The sequence below is a fragment of the Pseudophryne corroboree genome, chromosome 5, assembly GCF_028390025.1.
Source record: "Pseudophryne corroboree isolate aPseCor3 chromosome 5, aPseCor3.hap2, whole genome shotgun sequence".
Taxonomy (NCBI): Eukaryota; Metazoa; Chordata; class Amphibia; order Anura; family Myobatrachidae; genus Pseudophryne; species Pseudophryne corroboree.
In genome coordinates this window covers 833,140,094-833,161,144 of record NC_086448.1, presented here as the reverse complement: position 1 = coordinate 833,161,144, position 21,051 = coordinate 833,140,094, and positions in this window count along the sequence as shown.

Genomic DNA, 21,051 nt, shown 5'->3' with positions numbered 1-21,051 from the left:
CTGCTGGCGCTGCTGTTGTTGCTGCTGGGAGTCGATGGTCATCCCAGAGGGGAAGTCGTAAGCCCGCTTGTACTACTTCCAGTAAGCAATTGACTGTTCAACAGTCCTTTGCGAGGAAGATGAAATATCACAGCAGTCATCCTGCTGCAAAGCGGATAACTGAGGCCTTGACAACTATGTTGGTGTTAGACGTGCGTCCGGTATCCGCCGTTAGTTCACAGGGAACTAGACATTTTATTGAGGCAGTGTGCCCCCGTTACCAAATACCATCTAGGTTCCACTTCTCTAGGCAGGCGATACCGAAAATGTACACGGACCTCAGAAAAAGACTCACCAGTGTCCTAAAAAATTCAGTTGTACCCAATGTCCACTTAACCACGGACATGTGGACAAGTGGAGCAGGGCAGGGTCAGGACTATATGACTGTGACAGCCCACTGGGTAGATGTATGCACTCCCGCCGCAAGAACAGCAGCGGCGGCACCAGTAGCAGCATCTCGCAAATGCCAATTCTTTCCTAGGCAGGCTACGCTTTGTATCACCGGTTTCCAGAATACGCACACAGCTGAAAACCTCTTACGGCAACTGAGGAAGATCATCGCGGAATGGCTTACCCCCAATTGGACTCTCCTGTGGATTTGTGGCATCGGACAACGCCAGCAATATTGTGCGTGCATTAAATCTGGGCAAATTCCAGCACGTCCCATGTTTTGCACATACCTTGAATTTGGTGGTGCAGAATTTTTTAAAAAACGACAGGGGCATGCAAGAGATGCTGGCGGTGGCCAGAAAAATTGCGGGACACTTTCGGCGTACAGGCAGCACGTACAGAAGACTGGAGCACCACCAAAAACGCCTGAACCTGCCCTGCCATCATCTGAAGCAGGAGGTGGTAACGAGGTGGAATTCAACCCTCTATATGCTTCAGAGGTTGGAGGAGCAGCAAAAGGCCATTCAAGCCTATACAACTGAGCACGATATAGGAGGTGGAATGCACCTGTCTCAAGCGCAGTGGAGAATGATTTCAACGTTATGCAAGGTTCTGATGCCCTTTGAACTTGCCACACGTGAAGTCAGTTCAGACACTGCCAGCCTGAGTCAGGTTATTCCCCTCATCAGGCTTTTGCAGAAGAAGCTGGAGACATTGAAGGAGGAGCTAAGACAGAGCGATTCCGCTAGGCATGTGGGACTTGTGGATGGAGCCCTTAATTCGCTTAACAAGGATTCACGGGTGGTCAATCTGTTGAAATCAGAGCACTACATTTTGGCCACCGTGCTCGATCCTAGATTTAAAACCTACCTTGGATCTCTCTTTCCGGCGCACACAAGTCTGCTGGGTTTCAAAGACCTGCTGGTGAGAAAATTGTCAAGTCAAGCGGAACGCGACCTGTCAACATCTCCTCCTTCACATTCTCCCGCAACTGGGGGTGCGAGGAAAAGGCTCAGAATTCCGAGCCCACCCGCTGGCGGTGATGCAGGGCAGTCTGGAGCGACTGCTGATGCTGACATCTGGTCCGGACTGAAGGACCTGACAACCATTACGGACATGTCGTCTACTGTCACTGCATATGATTCTCTCACCATTGATAGAATGGTGGAGGATTATATGAGTGACCGCATCCAAGTAGGCACGTCACACAGTCCGTACTTATACTGGCAGGAAAAAGAGGCAATTTGGAGGCCCTTGCACAAACTGGCTTTATTCTACCTAAGTTGCCCTCCCACAAGTGTGTACTCCGAAAGAGTGTTTAGTGCCGCCGCTCACCTTGTCAGCAATCGGCGTACGAGGTTACATCCAGAAAATGTGGAGAAGATGATGTTCATTAAAATGAATTATAATCAATTCCTCCGCGGAGACATTGACCAGCAGCAATTGCCTCCACAAAGTACACAGGGAGCTGACATGGTGGATTCCAGTGGGGACGAATTGATAATCTGTGAGGAGGGGGATGTACAACACGGTGATATATCGGAGGATGATGATGAGGTGGACATCTTGCCTCTGTAGAGCCAGTTTGTGCAAGGAGAGATTAATTGCTTCTTTTTTGGTGGGGGTCCAAACCAACCCGTCATTTCAGTCACAGTCGTGTGGCAGACCCTGTCACTGAAATGATGGGTTGGTTAAAGTGTGCATGTCCTGTTTATACAACATAAGGGTGGGTGGGAGGGCCCAAGGACAATTCCATCTTGCACCTCTTTTTTCTTTTATTTTTCTTTGCGTCATGTGCAGTTTGGGGAGGGTTTTTTGGAAGGGACATCCTGCGTGACACTGCAGTGCCACTCCTAGATGGGCCCGGTGTTTGTGTCGGCCACTAGGGTCGCTTATCTTACTCACACAGTCAGCTACCTCATTGCGCCTCTTTTTTTCTTTGCGTCATGTGCTGTTTGGGGAGGGTTTTTTGGAAGGGACATCCTGCGTGACACTGCAGTGCCACTCCTAGATGGGCCCGGTGTTTGTGTCGGCCACTAGGGTCGCTTATCTTACTCACACAGTCAGCTACCTCATTGCGCCTCTTTTTTTCTTTGCGTCATGTGCTGTTTGGGGAGGGTTTTTTGGAAGGGACATCCTGCGTGACACTGCAGTGCCACTCCTAGATGGGCACGGTGTTTGTGTCGGCCACTAGGGTCGCTAATCTTACTCACACAGTCAGCTACCTCATTGCGCCTCTTTTTTTCTTTGCGTCATGTGCTGTTTGGGGAGGGTTTTTTGGAAGGGACATCCTGCGTGACACTGCAGTGCCACTCCTAGATGGGCACGGTGTTTGTGTCGGCCACTAGGGTCGCTTATCTTACTCACACAGCGACCTCGGTGCAAATTTTAGGACTAAAAATAATATTGTGAGGTGTGAGGTGTTCAGAATAGACTGAAAATGAGTGTAAATTATGGTTTTTGAGGTTAATAATACTTTGGGATCAAAATGACCCCCAAATTCTATGATTTAAGCTGTTTTTTAGTGTTTTTTGAAAAAAATACCCGAATCCAAAACACACCCGAATCCGACAAAAAAAAATCGGTGAGGTTTTGCCAAAACGCGGTCGAACCCAAAACACGTCCGCGGAACCGAACCCAAAACACAAAACCCGAAAAATTTCAGGCGCTCATCTCTAGTAATTATGCCCCCTGTAGATATGCCCCCAGTTGGTTTGCTCCCAATAGTTATGCCCCCATTTGGTTTGCCCCCAGTAGTTATGCCCCCATTTGGTTTGCCCCCAGTAGTTATGCCTTCAGTTTGTTTGCCCCCCAGTAGATATGCCCCCAGTTCCCCCCTCTAGTAGCGCTTCTTTCACATGTGAACAGAAAAAACAAAAACACAATACTCACCAGCCCCGTTCCTGCTTCCGGAACACAGCCTCCGCCTGATGCACGCTCCTCGCAATTATGAGAGAGAAGTCATGACGTCTCTCCCATAGCACCGCACACTGCCTGAGCCGGAAACTGGAGATCAGGAGTGAGCTCCGGCTTCTAGCTGCCGCTGAGGGGGAAAGAGCCGGCGCCCGCTGGTAACACAGTCTCAGCGCGTGCACGGAATTTCCCTAGGTTAGGTGAGCCGGAGGAGGCGGAACTGGGTTCCGTCTACAAATGGAACTGGCGGAACACAGTTCCGCCCCGTTCCGGCTCACTTTAACCTCTGGATGCATCAAAGCACTTGTCTAATGTCTTTTGTTGCTAATCTGCATTTTTCCATAAGAATATTGAAGTACATTTCAAGAGCCATAAAATAAACCTACAGCTTCCCAACCGCACTTATCCCAATTGTCATCTTCTATTCATTACATGGAGGATCAGGCCCTTTAGGGGCCCAGGGATGTGTAATAGCCAGCGAGCGGCTAATAGCTGGTGAAGGTTATGGAAGGACAATATGGTTTGTTTCTGAGGGAATCAGCCCTGTGTTTCTATAGCAACGGATTCGAAATAGCTGAAATCTCACTAAATTTGGACCCTGAAATGCAGAATTTTTAGTAGAGATGAGCGGGTTCGGTTCCTCGGAATCCGAACCCGCCCGAACTTCATGTTTTTTTTCACGGGTCCGAGCGACTCGGATCTTCCCGCCTTGCTCGGTTAACCCGAGCGCGCCCGAACGTCATCATGACGCTGTCGGATTCTCGCGAGGCTCGGATTCTATCGCGAGACTCGGATTCTATATAAGGAGCCGCGCGTCGCCGCCATTTTCACTCGTGCATTGAGATTGATAGGGAGAGGACGTGTCTGGCGTCCTCTCCATTAGAATAGAGATAGATTAGATAGAGAGAGAGAGATTGTGCAGAGTCGCAGACAGAGTTAGTTTACCACAGTCAGTGACCAGTGCAGTTGCTAGTTAACTTTTATTTAATATAATATATCCGTTCACTTCTCTCTGCTATATCCGTTCTCTGCCTGAAAAAAAAAACGATACACAGCACAGTCAGTCACACAGTGTGACTCAGTCTGTGTGCACTCAGCTCAGCCCAGTGTGCTGCACAGTCATCAATGTATAAATTAAAAGCTTATAATTAATTGTGGGGGAGACTGGGGAGCACTGCAGGTTGTTAGCAGGAGCCAGGAGTACAATTATATTAATTAACAGTGCACACTTTTGCTGCAGGAGTGGTGACCAGTGCCTGACCACCAGTATAGTATTGTTGTATACTACTAATATCTCTTTAAATATCAACCAGTCTATATTAGCAGCAGACACAGTACAGTGCGGTAGTTCACGGCTGTGGCTACCTCTGTGTCGGCACACGGCAGGCAGTCCGTCCGACCAGAATTGTATTATTTATTATTATATACCTACCACCTAACCGTGGTTTTTTTTTCATTCTTTATACCGTCATAGTGTCATCCTAATTGTTACGAGTATACTACTATCTCTTTATCAACCAGTGTACAGTGCGGTAGTTCACGGCTGTGGCTACCTCTGTGTCGGCACACGGCAGGCAGTCCGTCCGACCAGAATTGTATTATTTATTATTATATACCTACCACCTAACCGTGGTTTTTTTTTTCATTCTTTATACCGTCATAGTGTCATCCTAATTGTTACGAGTATACTACTATCTCTTTATCAACCAGTGTACAGTGCGGTAGTTCACGGCTGTGGCTACCTCTGTGTCGGCACACGGCAGGCAGTCCGTCCGACCAGAATTGTATTATTTATTATTATATACCTACCACCTAACCGTGGTTTTTTTTTTCATTCTTTATACCGTCATAGTGTCATCCTAATTGTTACGAGTATACTACTATCTCTTTATCAACCAGTGTACAGTGCGGTAGTTCACGGCTGTGGCTACCTCTGTGTCGGCACACGGCAGGCAGTCCGTCCGACCAGAATTGTATTATTTATTATTATATACCTACCACCTAACCGTGGTTTTTTTTTCATTCTTTATACCGTCATAGTGTCATCCTAATTGTTACGAGTATACTACTATCTCTTTATCAACCAGTGTACAGTGCGGTAGTTCACGGCTGTGGCTACCTCTGTGTCGGCACACGGCAGGCAGTCCGTCCGACCAGAATTGTATTATTTATTATTATATACCTACCACCTAACCGTGGTTTTTTTTTCATTCTTTATACCGTCATAGTGTCATCCTAATTGTTACGAGTATACTACTATCTCTTTATCAACCAGTGTACAGTGCGGTAGTTCACGGCTGTGGCTACCTCTGTGTCGGCACACGGCAGGCAGTCCGTCCGACCAGAATTGTATTATTTATTATTATATACCTACCACCTAACCGTGGTTTTTTTTTTCATTCTTTATACCGTCATAGTGTCATCCTAATTGTTACGAGTATACTACTATCTCTTTATCAACCAGTGTACAGTGCGGTAGTTCACGGCTGTGGCTACCTCTGTGTCGGCACACGGCAGGCAGTCCGTCCGACCAGAATTGTATTATTTATTATTATATACCTACCACCTAACCGTGGTTTTTTTTTTCATTCTTTATACCGTCATAGTGTCATCCTAATTGTTACGAGTATACTACTATCTCTTTATCAACCAGTGTACAGTGCGGTAGTTCACGGCTGTGGCTACCTCTGTGTCGGCACACGGCAGGCAGTCCGTCCGACCAGAATTGTATTATTTATTATTATATACCTACCACCTAACCGTGGTTTTTTTTTTCATTCTTTATACCGTCATAGTGTCATCCTAATTGTTACGAGTATACTACTATCTCTTTATCAACCAGTGTACAGTGCGGTAGTTCACGGCTGTGGCTACCTCTGTGTCGGCACACGGCAGGCAGTCCGTCCGACCAGAATTGTATTATTTATTATTATATACCTACCACCTAACCGTGGTTTTTTTTTTCATTCTTTATACCGTCATAGTGTCATCCTAATTGTTACGAGTATACTACTATCTCTTTATTAACCAGTGTACAGTGCGGTAGTTCACGGCTGTGGCTACCTCTGTGTCGGCAGTCGGCAGGCAGTCCGTCCATCCATAATTGTATTATTATTATAATATATACCACCTAACCGTGGTTTTTTTTTCATTCTTTATACCGTCGTCATAGTGTCATACTAGTTGTTACGAGTATACTACTATCTCTTTATCAACCAGTGTACAGTGCGGTAGTTCACGGCTGTGGCTACCTCTGTGTCGGCAGTCGGCAGGCAGTCCGTCCATCCATAATTGTATTATTATTATAATATATACCACCTAACCGTGGTTTTTTTTTCATTCTTTATACCGTCGTCATAGTGTCATACTAGTTGTTACGAGTATACTACTATCTCTTTATCAACCAGTGTACAGTGCGGTAGTTCACGGCTGTGGCTACCTCTGTGTCGGCAGTCGGCAGGCAGTCCGTCCATCCATAATTGTATTATTATTATAATATATACCACCTAACCGTGGTTTTTTTTCCATTCTTTATACCGTCGTCATAGTGTCATACTAGTTGTTACGAGTATACTACTATCTCTTTATCAACCAGTGTACAGTGCGGTAGTTCACGGCTGTGGCTACCTCTGTGTCGGCAGTCGGCAGGCAGTCCGTCCATCCATAATTGTATTATTATTATAATATATACCACCTAACCGTGGTTTTTTTATACCACCTAACCGTGGCAGTCCGTCCATAATTGTATACTAGTATCCAATCCATCCATCTCCATTGTTTACCTGAGGTGCCTTTTAGTTCTGCCTATAAAATATGGAGAACAAAAAAGTTGAGGTTCCAAAATTAGGGAAAGATCAAGATCCACTTCCACCTCGTGCTGAAGCTGCTGCCACTAGTCATGGCCGAGACGATGAAATGCCAGCAACGTCGTCTGCCAAGGCCGATGCCCAATGTCATAGTACAGAGCATGTCAAATCCAAAACACCAAATATCAGAAAAAAAAGGACTCCAAAACCTAAAATAAAATTGTCGGAGGAGAAGCGTAAACTTGCCAATATGCCATTTACCACACGGAGTGGCAAGGAACGGCTGAGGCCCTGGCCTATGTTCATGGCTAGTGGTTCAGCTTCACATGAGGATGGAAGCACTCAGCCTCTCGCTAGAAAACTGAAAAGACTCAAGCTGGCAAAAGCACCGCAAAGAACTGTGCGTTCTTTGAAATCCCAAATCCACAAGGAGAGTCCAATTGTGTCGTTTGCGATGCCTGACCTTCCCAACACTGGACGTGAAGAGCATGCGCCTTCCACTATTTGCATGCCCCCTGCAAGTGCTGGAAGGAGCACCCGCAGTCCAGTTCCTGATAGTCAGATTGAAGATGTCAGTGTTGAAGTACACCAGGATGAGGAGGATATGGGTGTTGCTGGCGCTGGGGAGGAAATTGACCAGGAGGATTCTGATGGTGAGGTGGTTTGTTTAAGTCAGGCACCCGGGGAGACACCTGTTGTCCGTGGGAGGAATATGGCCGTTGACATGCCAGGTGAAAATACCAAAAAAATCAGCTCTTCGGTGTGGAGGTATTTCACCAGAAATGCGGACAACAGGTGTCAAGCCGTGTGTTCCCTTTGTCAAGCTGTAATAAGTAGGGGTAAGGACGTTAACCACCTCGGAACATCCTCCCTTATACGTCACCTGCAGCGCATTCATAATAAGTCAGTGACAAGTTCAAAAACTTTGGGTGACAGCGGAAGCAGTCCACTGACCAGTAAATCCCTTCCTCTTGTAACCAAGCTCACGCAAACCACCCCACCAACTCCCTCAGTGTCAATTTCCTCCTTCCCCAGGAATGCCAATAGTCCTGCAGGCCATGTCACTGGCAAGTCTGACGAGTCCTTTCCTGCCTGGGATTCCTCCGATGCATCCTTGCGTGTAACGCCTACTGCTGCTGGCGCTGCTGTTGTTGCCGCTGGGAGTCGATGGTCATCCCAGAGGGGAAGTCGTAAGCCCACTTGTACTACTTCCAGTAAGCAATTGACTGTTCAACAGTCCTTTGCGAGGAAGATGAAATATCACAGCAGTCATCCTACTGCAAAGCGGATAACTGAGTCCTTGACAACTATGTTGGTGTTAGACGTGCGTCCGGTATCCGCCGTTAGTTCACAGGGAACTAGACAATTTATTGAGGCAGTGTGCCCCCGTTACCAAATACCATCTAGGTTCCACTTCTCTAGGCAGGCGATACCGAGAATGTACACGGACGTCAGAAAAAGACTCACCAGTGTCCTAAAAAATGCAGTTGTACCCAATGTCCACTTAACCACGGACATGTGGACAAGTGGAGCAGGGCAGGGTCAGGACTATATGACTGTGACAGCCCACTGGGTAGATGTATGGACTCCCGCCGCAAGAACAGCAGCGGCGGCACCAGTAGCAGCATCTCGCAAACGCCAACTCTTTCCTAGGCAGGCTACGCTTTGTATCACCGCTTTCCAGAATACGCACACAGCTGAAAACCTCTTACGGCAACTGAGGAAGATCATCGCGGAATGGCTTACCCCAATTGGACTCTCCTGTGGATTTGTGGCATCGGACAACGCCAGCAATATTGTGTGTGCATTAAATATGGGCAAATTCCAGCACGTCCCATGTTTTGCACATACCTTGAATTTGGTGGTGCAGAATTTTTTAAAAAACGACAGGGGCGTGCAAGAGATGCTGTCGGTGGCCAGAAAAATTGCGGGACACTTTCGGCGTACAGGCACCACGTACAGAAGACTGGAGCACCACCAAAAACTACTGAACCTGCCCTGCCATCATCTGAAGCAAGAAGTGGTAACGAGGTGGAATTCAACCCTCTATATGCTTCAGAGGTTGGAGGAGCAGCAAAAGGCCATTCAAGCCTATACAATTGAGCACGATATAGGAGATGGAATGCACCTGTCTCAAGTGCAGTGGAGAATGATTTCAACGTTGTGCAAGGTTCTGATGCCCTTTGAACTTGCCACACGTGAAGTCAGTTCAGACACTGCCAGCCTGAGTCAGGTCATTCCCCTCATCAGGCTTTTGCAGAAGAAGCTGGAGGCATTGAAGAAGGAGCTAACACGGAGCGATTCCGCTAGGCATGTGGGACTTGTGGATGCAGCCCTTAATTCGCTTAACAAGGATTCACGGGTGGTCAATCTGTTGAAATCAGAGCACTACATTTTGGCCACCGTGCTCGATCCTAGATTTAAAGCCTACCTTGGATCTCTCTTTCCGGCAGACACAGGTCTGCTGGGGTTGAAAGACCTGCTGGTGACAAAATTGTCAAGTCAAGCGGAACGCGACCTGTCAACATCTCCTCCTTCACATTCTCCCGCAACTGGGGGTGCGAGGAAAAGGCTCAGAATTCCGAGCCCACCCGCTGGCGGTGATGCAGGGCAGTCTGGAGCGACTGCTGATGCTGACATCTGGTCCGGACTGAAGGACCTGACAACGATTACGGACATGTCGTCTACTGTCACTGCATATGATTCTCTCAACATTGATAGAATGGTGGAGGATTATATGAGTGACCGCATCCAAGTAGGCACGTCACACAGTCCGTACTTATACTGGCAGGAAAAAGAGGCAATTTGGAGGCCCTTGCACAAACTGGCTTTATTCTACCTAAGTTGCCCTCCCACAAGTGTGTACTCCGAAAGAGTGTTTAGTGCCGCCGCTCACCTTGTCAGCAATCGGCGTACGAGGTTACATCCAGAAAATGTGGAGAAGATGATGTTCATTAAAATGAATTATAATCAATTCCTCCGCGGAGACATTGACCAGCAGCAATTGCCTCCACAAAGTACACAGGGAGCTGAGATGGTGGATTCCAGTGGGGACGAATTGATAATCTGTGAGGAGGGGGATGTACACGGTGATATATCGGAGGGTGAAGATGAGGTGGACATCTTGCCTCTGTAGAGCCAGTTTGTGCAAGGAGAGATTAATTGCTTCTTTTTTGGGGGGGGTCCAAACCAACCCGTCATATCAGTCACAGTCGTGTGGCAGACCCTGTCACTGAAATGATGGGTTGGTTAAAGTGTGCATGTCCTGTTTTGTTTATACAACATAAGGGTGGGTGGGAGGGCCCAAGGATAATTCCATCTTGCACCTCTTTTTTCTTTTCTTTTTCTTTGCATCATGTGCTGATTGGGGAGGGTTTTTTGGAAGGGACATCCTGCGTGACACTGCAGTGCCACTCCTAGATGGGCCCGGTGTTTGTGTCGGCCACTAGGGTCGCTAATCTTACTCACACAGTCAGCTACCTCATTGCGCCTCTTTTTTTCTTTGCGTCATGTGCTGTTTGGGGAGGGTTTTTTGGAAGGGACATCCTGCGTGACACTGCAGTGCCACTCCTAGATGGGCCCGGTGTTTGTGTCGGCCACTAGGGTCGCTAATCTTACTCACACAGTCAGCTACCTCATTGCGCCTCTTTTTTTCTTTGCGTCATGTGCTGTTTGGGGAGGGTTTTTTGGAAGGGACATCCTGCGTGACACTGCAGTGCCACTCCTAGATGTGCCCGGTGTTTGTGTCGGCCACTAGGGTCGCTAATCTTACTCACACAGTCAGCTACCTCATTGCGCCTCTTTTTTTCTTTGCGTCATGTGCTGTTTGGGGAGGGTTTTTTGGAAGGGCCATCCTGCGTGACACTGCAGTGCCACTCCTAGATGGGCCCGGTGTTTGTGTCGGCCACTAGGGTCGCTTATCTTACTCACACAGCGACCTCGGTGCAAATTTTAGGACTAAAAATAATATTGTGAGGTGTGATGTGTTCAGAATAGGCTGAAAATGAGTGTAAATTATGTTTTTTGAGGTTAATAATACTTTGGGATCAAAATTACCCCCAAATTCTATGATTTAAGCTGTTTTTTAGGGTTTTTTGAAAAAAACACCCGAATCCAAAACACACCCGAATCCGACAAAAAAAATTCGGTGAGGTTTTGCCAAAACGCGGTCGAACCCAAAACACGGCCGCGGAACCGAACCCAAAACCAAAACACAAAACCCGAAAAATTTCCGGCGCTCATCTCTAATTTTTAGGCATATGATCTCAATATTAATGGGCAGAATCTCTTGGAGCCTCAGTTGGGCGATCATTATCCTATGTTTTATCACTGACTTTCTTTTATAAGTAACGATTATTTTATGCTTTACCATTACTGGCAGCCATGTTGGTGATTTTCATACTTAAGTTTGGCCATTTTGTGAGCTCATCCATGAAAGGGAAGGCAGCCTAGCAATCTCCTGAGACGTAGTAATGTCCATGAGGTACTTTATGGCCATCTACGCATGAGGTACCATGTCTTTGTGGATTAACAGACTACAGTCTCATGATCATGGGTCCACCCTGCAAAATGGATGCTGGTCTGTCATGGGGAGATGTATGAAACAGTGAAAAGTGTGGAGAGGTGAGCCAGGGGAGAAGTTACTCATGGCAACCAATCAGCTTTGAAGTAACAGTTATCAAGTGCATTCTATAAAATTTTACATAGCAGCTGATTGGTTGCCATGGGCAACTTCTCCACTGGCTCACTTATCATTGCTTCATACATCTACCCCTCAGTGTGTTGTGTACTTTGTATGTGCGGACAGATTTCAGTGAACATCAATTATAAAAAACACACTCAGAATACCATAGGCAATAATAAAAATTAATAAAAATGTACTAATAATTTGGTGGCACATAATATTAACTAGGTGCTTCATCGCGCCCTACGGGCGCTCTTCACACCGTTGCAAGGGGCTATGCCCCCTTAACCCTTGCATGCCTTTCTGGGGTTCAATATTTGTATTATATGGAGTATTACCTGCATTCCTTTGTTACTGGTTAAATATTGCACAATGAAAGGGCGTGCGATGGTGAAGGAGGTGCAGCCCCTTGCAACGGCGTGAACAGCACCTGCAGGGCACGATGTACAGAATGTAGCGGGTGCGGGGGGGACTGCGGATGGGGGAGGGTGTCTGTAGATGCTGCGGGTGGAGGGGGGGCGGATGCGGGGCGGATGGGGAAGGGTCGGGAGGTGCTGCGGGTGGGGGAGGGGCAAAGGACTGGAGGCTGCAGATGGGGGAGGGGTCCGGATGCACTGCAGGTGGGGGAGGGACAGGGGTGCCACGGGGTGGGGGAGGGGCAGGTGTGGGGATGTTGCTGTTGCGGATGGGTGAAGGGTTCCAGAGGTGCTGTGGGATGGGAAGGGGCAGGGGTGTCGGGGGTGGGATAGGGGTTCCCGAGGCACCGCAGGTGGGGGAGGGGCAGGTGCGGGTGGTGCGGCGGATGGGAAAGGGGGTCTGGAGGTGCTGCAGGTGGTGGAGGGGCAGGTGCAGGGGTGCCGTGGGTGGGGGAGGGGGGACGGCGGATGAAGGAGGGTGTCTGCAGATGCTGCGGGTGGAGGGGGGGAAGGTGTGGGGGGAGACATATATGGGGGGTGGATGGTGGAGGGGGTCTGGAGGTGCTGTGGGTGGTGGATGGGCGAGGGAGTGGGAGCCGCGGGTGGTGTAGGGGGTGTGGAGGCACAGCGTGTGGGGGAGGGGTGGAGTGCCGCATGTGGTGGAGGGGAAGGTGCAGAGCAGTTGTGCATTGGGGAGGGGTCTGGAGACGCTACGGGTACTGTACCTGCCAAAAAGGTAGTTGAAGGGTATGCAGTAACAGGGCCAGGACAGGGGTGACAGGGTCAGAACAGGGGTGACGGGGTCAGAACAGGGGTGACGGGGCCAGGTCAGGTGTGACGGGGCCAGGACAGGGGTGACGGGGGCCAGGACAGGGGCAACTGGGCCAGGACAGAAATGACAGGGACAGGATAGGGGTGACAGGGCCAGGGTAGGGGCAGCAGGACCAGGACAGGGGTGACAGGGCCAGGATAGGGTTGACAGGGCAAGCACAGGGGTGACAGGGCCAGGATAAGGGTAACAGGGCCAGGATCAGGGTGACAGGGCCAGGATAAGGGTGAAGGGGCCAGGATATGGGTGAAGGGGCCAGGATAAGGGTGACAGGGCAAGGCCAGGGGTGACAGGGACATGACAGGGCACGGGAGAGATTGGTATTAGGGACAAAACAGTGGTGACAGACAGATGTGTGTTACCGGAGTCACTGCTGCTGGCTGCTGCTGTTCCACTCCAACCTGTTGGGATCTGCTGCTGGTGGAGACTTGGCATGGCTGACTCTCTCAGGCTGGAGTCCTGCTTCCTCTGCACATCTGCATCCCTCCCCCCCTCCTCAGTCACACACCGCAGACCTCGCGCAGCTGCCGGGCACTGTGGTAAGGGGAGACTGGGAGTGACTGGTTAGCCCCCAGGAGACGCTGCGGCTGGAGGGAGGAGGGGGTCATAGCATGAACGCGGCGCAGACCTCGCGGCTGCCGGGCACTGTGGTAACGGGAGACTGTGAGTGACTGGTTAGCCCCCAGGAGACGCTGTGGCTGGAGGAAGGAGGGGGTCATAGCATGCACGCGGCGCGGACTTCTGCAGCACTGGCCGCCAGCTAAAGTGTGAGGAGCTGGGCGCACCTCACTATGGGCGGCAGCGCTGCAGCTAGCGGTGAGGTTGCCGGGGCTGGAGATAACAGAGGCAGTACGGAACCTGCACAGCGGCAGGTGCCCCACAAAACTGCAGCTAAGTAGCGTGGAGTGTGCCAGAAAGTGACGCTCCTCCGCGCCAGAGAGCCTCTGCTGAGTATGAGTCAAGCACACAGTGAGCCGGTGCCCGTCTGTCTGTATGGCATACCCCCTCACACACCCCCATACCTCCCAACTGTCCTGATTTTCGCGGGACAGTCCCATTTTTTTGGGTCTGTCCCGCTGTCCCACCCGCAGGCCACAGTGTCCCGCGGTGGGTGGGGGCAGTTGGGAAGCTCCGGTACTCGCTGTTCTGTTTAGCAGAGCAGCGGTGAATAGACGCTGTGCGCATGCACAGCGTCTATTCAGTGGAGACAGAGGGAGAGGGGGCATCAGGGGGTACGGATTAAGGGGGGGTCTAGCAGCAGAGCCGGATTAAGGGGGCGCCAGGGGGTACGTACCACGGGCCCCACAGTTTTAGGGCCCCCCGGCTGGAGTAGCTCTGTCATAGCTCAGAAGCTCCCCCGTCCTGCCAGCAACGGCAGCAGCATTGTGCTACAGTCAGCACACGCTGCTGCGTGTTGGCAGGTCGGTGGTATTGCAGGGAGGCAGCAGTCTCCCTGCTTTCTTCTGCTTGTGCGGGTGTGTAGGGGGGAGCGACCACCTCCTCTGGATTTACCCCTAGCTGAGAGGCCAAAATCCCATTAAAAAAAATCCCCGGAATTTGCATAAGGGGCGTGGCAACGCGGGCCGCGATTAGGCCACCCCCCCAAACCCACAGCAGGCACAGCAATGAGATAGGTCCCCCCTGTCTCAAGTGCCCTGGGCCCCCCGGACTCATAATCCGCCCCTGGGGGCATGCCAGCAGCTCACAGAGCGCTGGGCATGACCCCTCACTGACGAAACCGGGAAGCCATGCCCCCTTTTCATTGGTCACACCCCATTTTCGCTGCACGTGTGTCCCTCCTTCTACCTGAAGAAAGCAGGGAGGTATGCACCCTTGTCTGCCTGAAGAAAGCTGGGAGGTATGCACCCCTCTCTGCCTGAAGAAAGCTGGGAGGTATGCACCCCAGTCTGTCTGAAGAAAGCTGGGAGGTATGCAGGGCCGGTGCTAGGGTGTTCGGCGCCCCCCTGTAAACTATAAATTTGCGCCCTCCCATATTCCTTTGGCGCACGCCGGGAAAAGGGGTGTGGTCTCACAAGTAAGGGGCATGGCCACACAGTAGTACCCCCATTTAAAATTACGCCACAATGTAGCACAATCTTATTAATCTTATACGTAATGCCCCACCCGTTGTAGTAGCGTCCTTATACGTAATGCCCCACCCATAGTAGTAGCGTCCTTATATGTAATGCACCTCAGTAGTAGTAGCATCCTTATACATAATGCCCCTCTAGTAGTAGTAGCATCCTTATAAATAATGCCCCCCGAGTAGTAGTAGCATAATGCACCCACAGTAGTAGTAGCGTCCTTATACGTAGTGCACCCCCAGTAGTGGACGCGTCCTTATACGTAATACCCCCCAATAGTAGTAGCATACTTATACGTAGTGCACCCCCAGTAGTATTAGCGTCCTTACACGTAATGGCCCCCCCAGTAATAGCGTTGTTACACGTAATGTCCCCCTGTAGTAATAGCGTCCTTATACGTAATGCCCCCCCAGTAGTGGCGTCCATAGAGCGCGCGCACAGACATACCTCACACACACACACACACACACAATTCACACATATATACACTAGAGATGAGCGGGTTCGGTTTCTCTGAATCCGAACCCGCCCGAACTACATGTTTTTTTACACGGTCCGAGCGACTCGGATCTTCCCGCCTTGCTCGGTTAACCCGAGCGCGCCCGAACGTCATCCTCACACTGTCGGATTCTCGCGAGGCTCGGATTCTATCGCGAGACTCGGATTCTATATAAGGAGCCGCGCGTCGCCGCCATTTTCACACGTGCATTGAGATTGATAGGGAGAGGACGTGGCTGGCGTCCTCTCCGTTTAGAAATTAAAATAGATAGGAGAGTGAGAGTGAGACACGTTCATTTACTTACTGGAGCTTAGGAGGAGTTATACTAGTGACTGATGACCAGTGACCTGACCACCAGTGCAGTTTTATAATTTATTATTATTTAATAATCCGTTCTGTTCTTGTTCTCTGCCTGAAAAAAACGATACACAGTGACTCAGTCACACTCACATACCATATCTGTGCTCAGCCCAGTGTGCTGCATCATCTATTGTATAATATCTGACTGTGCTCACACAGCTTAATTGTGGGGGAGACTGGGGAGCAGTTATAGGTTATAGCAGGAGCCAGGAGTACATATTAAACAGTGCACACTTTTGCTGCCAGAGTGCCACTGCCAGTGTGACTGACCACTGACCACTGTGACCAGTGACCTGACCACACTGACCACCAGTATAGTATATTGTGATTGTCTGCCTGAAAAAGTACACTCGTCGTGTGACTTGTGTGGTGTTTTTTTATTCTATAAAAAACTCATTCTGCTGACAGACAGTGTCCAGCAGGTCCGTCATTATATAATATATACCTGTCCGGCTGCAGTAGTGATATATATATATTTTTTATATCATTATTTATCATCCAGTCTATACTAGCAGCAGACACAGTACGGTAGTTCACGGCTGTAGCTACCTCTGTGTCGGCACTCGGCAGTCCATCCATAATTGTATACCACCTACCCGTGGTTTTTTTTTTCTTTCTTCTTTATACATACTACATCTCATTATCATCCAGTCTATATTAGCAGCAGACACAGTACAGTACGGTAGTCCACGGCTGTAGCTACCTCTGTGTCGGCACTTGGCAGTCCATCCATAATTGTATACCACCACCTACCCGTGTTTTTTTCTTTCTTTCTTCTTTATACATACTACATCTCATTATCAACCAGTCTATATTAGCAGCAGACACAGTACGGTAGTCCACGGCTGTAGCTACCTCTGTGTCGGCACTCGGCAGTCCATCCATAATTGTATACCACCTACCCGTGGTTTTTTTTTTCTTTCTTCTTTATACATACTACATCTCATTATCAACCAGTCTATATTAGCAGCAGACACAGTACGGTAGTCCACGGCTGTAGCTACCTCTGTGACGGCACTCGGCAGTCCATCCATAATTGTATACCACCACCTACCCGTGGTTTTTTTTTTCTTTCTTCTTTATACATACTACATCTCATTATCATCCAGTCTATATTAGCAGCAGACACAGTATGGTAGTCCACGGCTGTAGCTACCTCTGGGTCGGCACTCGGCAGTCCATCCATAATTGTATACCACCTACCCGTGGTTTTTTTTTTCTTTCTTCTTTATACATACTACATCTCATTATCATCCAGTCTATATTAGCAGCAGACACAGTACGGTAGTCCACGGCTGTAGCTACCTCTGTGTCGGCACTCGGCAGTCCATCCATAATTGTATACCACCACCTACCCGTGGTTTTTTTTTTCTTTCTTCTTTATACATACTACATCTCATTATCAACCAGTCTATATTAGCAGCAGACACAGTACGGTAGTCCACGGCTGTAGTTACCTCTGTGTCGGCACTCGGCAGTCCATCCATAATTGTATACCACCTACCCGTGGTTTTTTGTTTCTTTCTTCTTTATACATACTACATCTCATTATCAACCAGTCTATATTAGCAGCAGACACAGTACGGTAGTCCACGGCTGTAGCTACCTCTGTGTCGGCACTCGGCAGTCCATCCATAATTGTATACCACCTACCCGTGGTTTTTTTTTCTTTCTTCTTTATACATACTACATCTCATTATCAACCAGTCTATATTAGCAGCAGACACAGTACGGTAGTCCACGGCTGTAGCTACCTCTGTGTCGGCACTCGGCAGTCCATCCATAATTGTATACCACCACCTACCCGTGGTTTTTATTTTCTTTCTTCTTTATACATACTACATCTCATTATCATCCAGTCTATATTAGCAGCAGACACAGTACGGTAGTCCACGGCTGTAGCTACCTCTGTGTCGGCACTCGGCAGTCCATCCATAATTGTATACCACCTACCCGTGGTTTTTTTTTTCTTTCTTCTTTATACATACTACATCTCATTATCATCCAGTCTATATTAGCAGCAGACACAGTACAGTACGGTAGTCCACGGCTGTAGCTACCTCTGTGTCGGCACTCGGCAGTCCATCCATAATTGTATACCACCACCTACCCGTGTTTTTTTTTCTTCTTTCTTCTTTATACATACTACATCTCATTATCATCCAGTCTATATTAGCAGCAGACACAGTACGGTAGTCCACGGCTGTAGCTACCTCTGTGTCGGCACTCGGCAGTCCATCCATAATTGTATACCACCTACCCGTGGTTTTTTTTTCTTTCTTCTTTATACATACTACATCTCATTATCATCCAGTCTATATTAGCAGCAGACACAGTACGGTAGTCCACGGCTGTAGCTACCTCTGTGTCGGCACTCGGCAGTCCATCCATAATTGTATACCACCACCTACCCGTGGTTTTTTTTTTCTTTCTTCTTTATACATACTACATCTCATTATCAACCAGTCTATGGCCCTCATTCCGAGTTGTTCGCTCGGTATTTTTCATCGCATCGCAGTGAAAATCCGCTTAGTACGCATGCGCAATGTTCGCACTGCGACTGCGCCAAGTAACTTTACTATGAAGAAAGTATTTTTACTCACGGCTTTTTCTTCGCTCCGGCGATCGTAATGTGATTGACAGGAAATGGGTGTTACTGGGCGGATACACGGCGTTTCAGGGGCGTGTGGCTGAAAACGCTACCGTTTCCGAAAAAAACGCAGGAGTGGCCGGGGAAACGGTGGGAGTGCCTGGGCGAACGCTGGGTGTGTTTGTGACGTCAACCAGGAACGACAAGCACTGAAATGATCGCACAGGCAGAGTAAGTCTGGAGCTACTCTGAAACTGCTAACTCGTTTGTAATCGCAATATTGCGCGTACGTCGGTCGCAATTTTAAGAAGCTAAGATTCACTCCCAGTAGGCGGCGGCTTAGCGTGTGTAACTCTGCTACATTCGCCTTGCGAGCGAACAACTCGGAATGAGGGCCCATATTAGCAGCAGACACAGTACGGTAGTCCACGGCTGTAGCTACCTCTGTGTCGGCACTCGGCAGTCCATCCATAATTGTATACCACCTACCCGTGGTTTTTTTTTCTTTCTTCTTTATACATACTACATCTCATTATCATCCAGTCTATATTAGCAGCAGACACAGTACGGTAGTCCACGGCTGTAGTTACCTCTGTGTCGGCACTCGGCAGTCCATCCATAATTGTATACCACCTACCCGTGGTTTTTTTTTTCTTTCTTCTTTATACATACTACATCTCATTATCATCCAGTCTATATTAGCAGCAGACACAGTACAGTACGGTAGTCCACGGCTGTAGCTACCTCTGTGTCGGCACTCGGCAGTCCATCCATAATTGTATACCACCACCTACCCGTGGTTTTTTTTTTCTTTCTTCTTTATACATACTACATCTCATTATCATCCAGTCTATATTAGCAGCAGACACAGTACGGTAGTCCACGGCTGTAGCTACCTCTGTGTCGGCACTCGGCAGTCCATCCATAATTGTATACTAGTATCCATCCATCTCCATTGTTTACCTGAGGTGCCTTTTAGTTGTGCCTATTAAAATATGGAGAACAAAAATGTTGAGGTTCCAAAATTAGGGAAAGATCAAGATCCACTTCCACCTCGTGCTGAATCTGCTGCCACTAGTCATGGCCGAGACGATGAAATGCCAGCAACGTCGTCTGCCAAGGCCGATGCCCAATGGCATAGTACAGAGCATGTCAAATCCAAAACACCAAATATCAGTAAAAAAAGGACTCCAAAACCTAAAATAAAATTGTCGGAGGAGAAGCGTAAACTTGCCAATATGCCATTTACCACACGGAGTGGCAAGGAACGGCTGAGGCCCTGGCCTATGTTCATGGCTAGTGGTTCAGCTTCACATGTGGATGGAAGCACTCAGCCTCTCGCTAGAAAAATAAAAAGACTCAAGCTGGCAAAAGCAGTAGCACCGCAAAGAACTGTGCGTTCTTCGAAATCCCAAATCCACAAGGAGAGTCCAATTGTGTCGGTTGCAATGTCTGACCTTCCCAAAACTGGACGTGAAGAGCATGCGCCTTCCACCATTTGCACGCCCCCTGCAAGTGCTGGAAGGAGCACCCGCAGTCCAGTTCCTGATAGTCAGATTGAAGATGTCAGTGTTGAAGTACACCAGGATGAGGAGGATATGGGTGTTGCTGGCGCTGGGGAGGAAATTGACCAGGAGGATTCTGATGGTGAGGTGGTTTGTTTAAGTCAGGCACCCGGGGAGACACCTGTTGTCCGTGGGAGGAATATGGCCACTGACATGCCTGGTGAAAATACCAAAAAAATCAGCTCTTCGGTGTGGAACTATTTCAACAGAAATGCGGACAACAGGTGTCAAGCCGTGTGTTGCCTTTGTCAAGCTGTAATAAGTAGGGGTAAGGACGTTAACCACCTCGGAACATCCTCCCTTATACGTCACCTGCAGCGCATTCATAATAAGTCAGTGACAAGTTCAAAAACTTTGGGCGACAGCGGAAGCAGTCCACTGACCAGGAAATCCCTTCCTCTTGTAACCAAGCTCACGCAAACCACCCCACCAACTCCCTCAGTGTCAATTTCCTCCTTCCCCAGGAATGCCAATAGTCCTGCAGGCCATGTCACTGGCAATTCTGATGATTCCTCTCCTGCCTGGGATTCCTCCGATGCATCCTTGCGTGTAACGCCTACTGCTGCTGGCGCTGCTGTTGTTGCTGCTGGGAGTCGATGGTCATCCCAGAGGGGAAGTCGTAAGCCCACTTGTACTACTTCCAGTAAGCAATTGACTGTTCAACAGTCCTTTGCGAGGAAGATAAAATATCACAGCAGTCATCCTGCTGCAAAGCGGATAACTGAGGCCTTGACAACTATGTTGGTGTTAGACGTGCGTCCGGTATCCGCCGTTAGTTCACAGGGAACTAGACAATTTATTGAGGCAGTGTGCCCCCGTTACCAAATACCATCTAGGTTCCACTTCTCTAGGCAGGCGATACCGAGAATGTACACG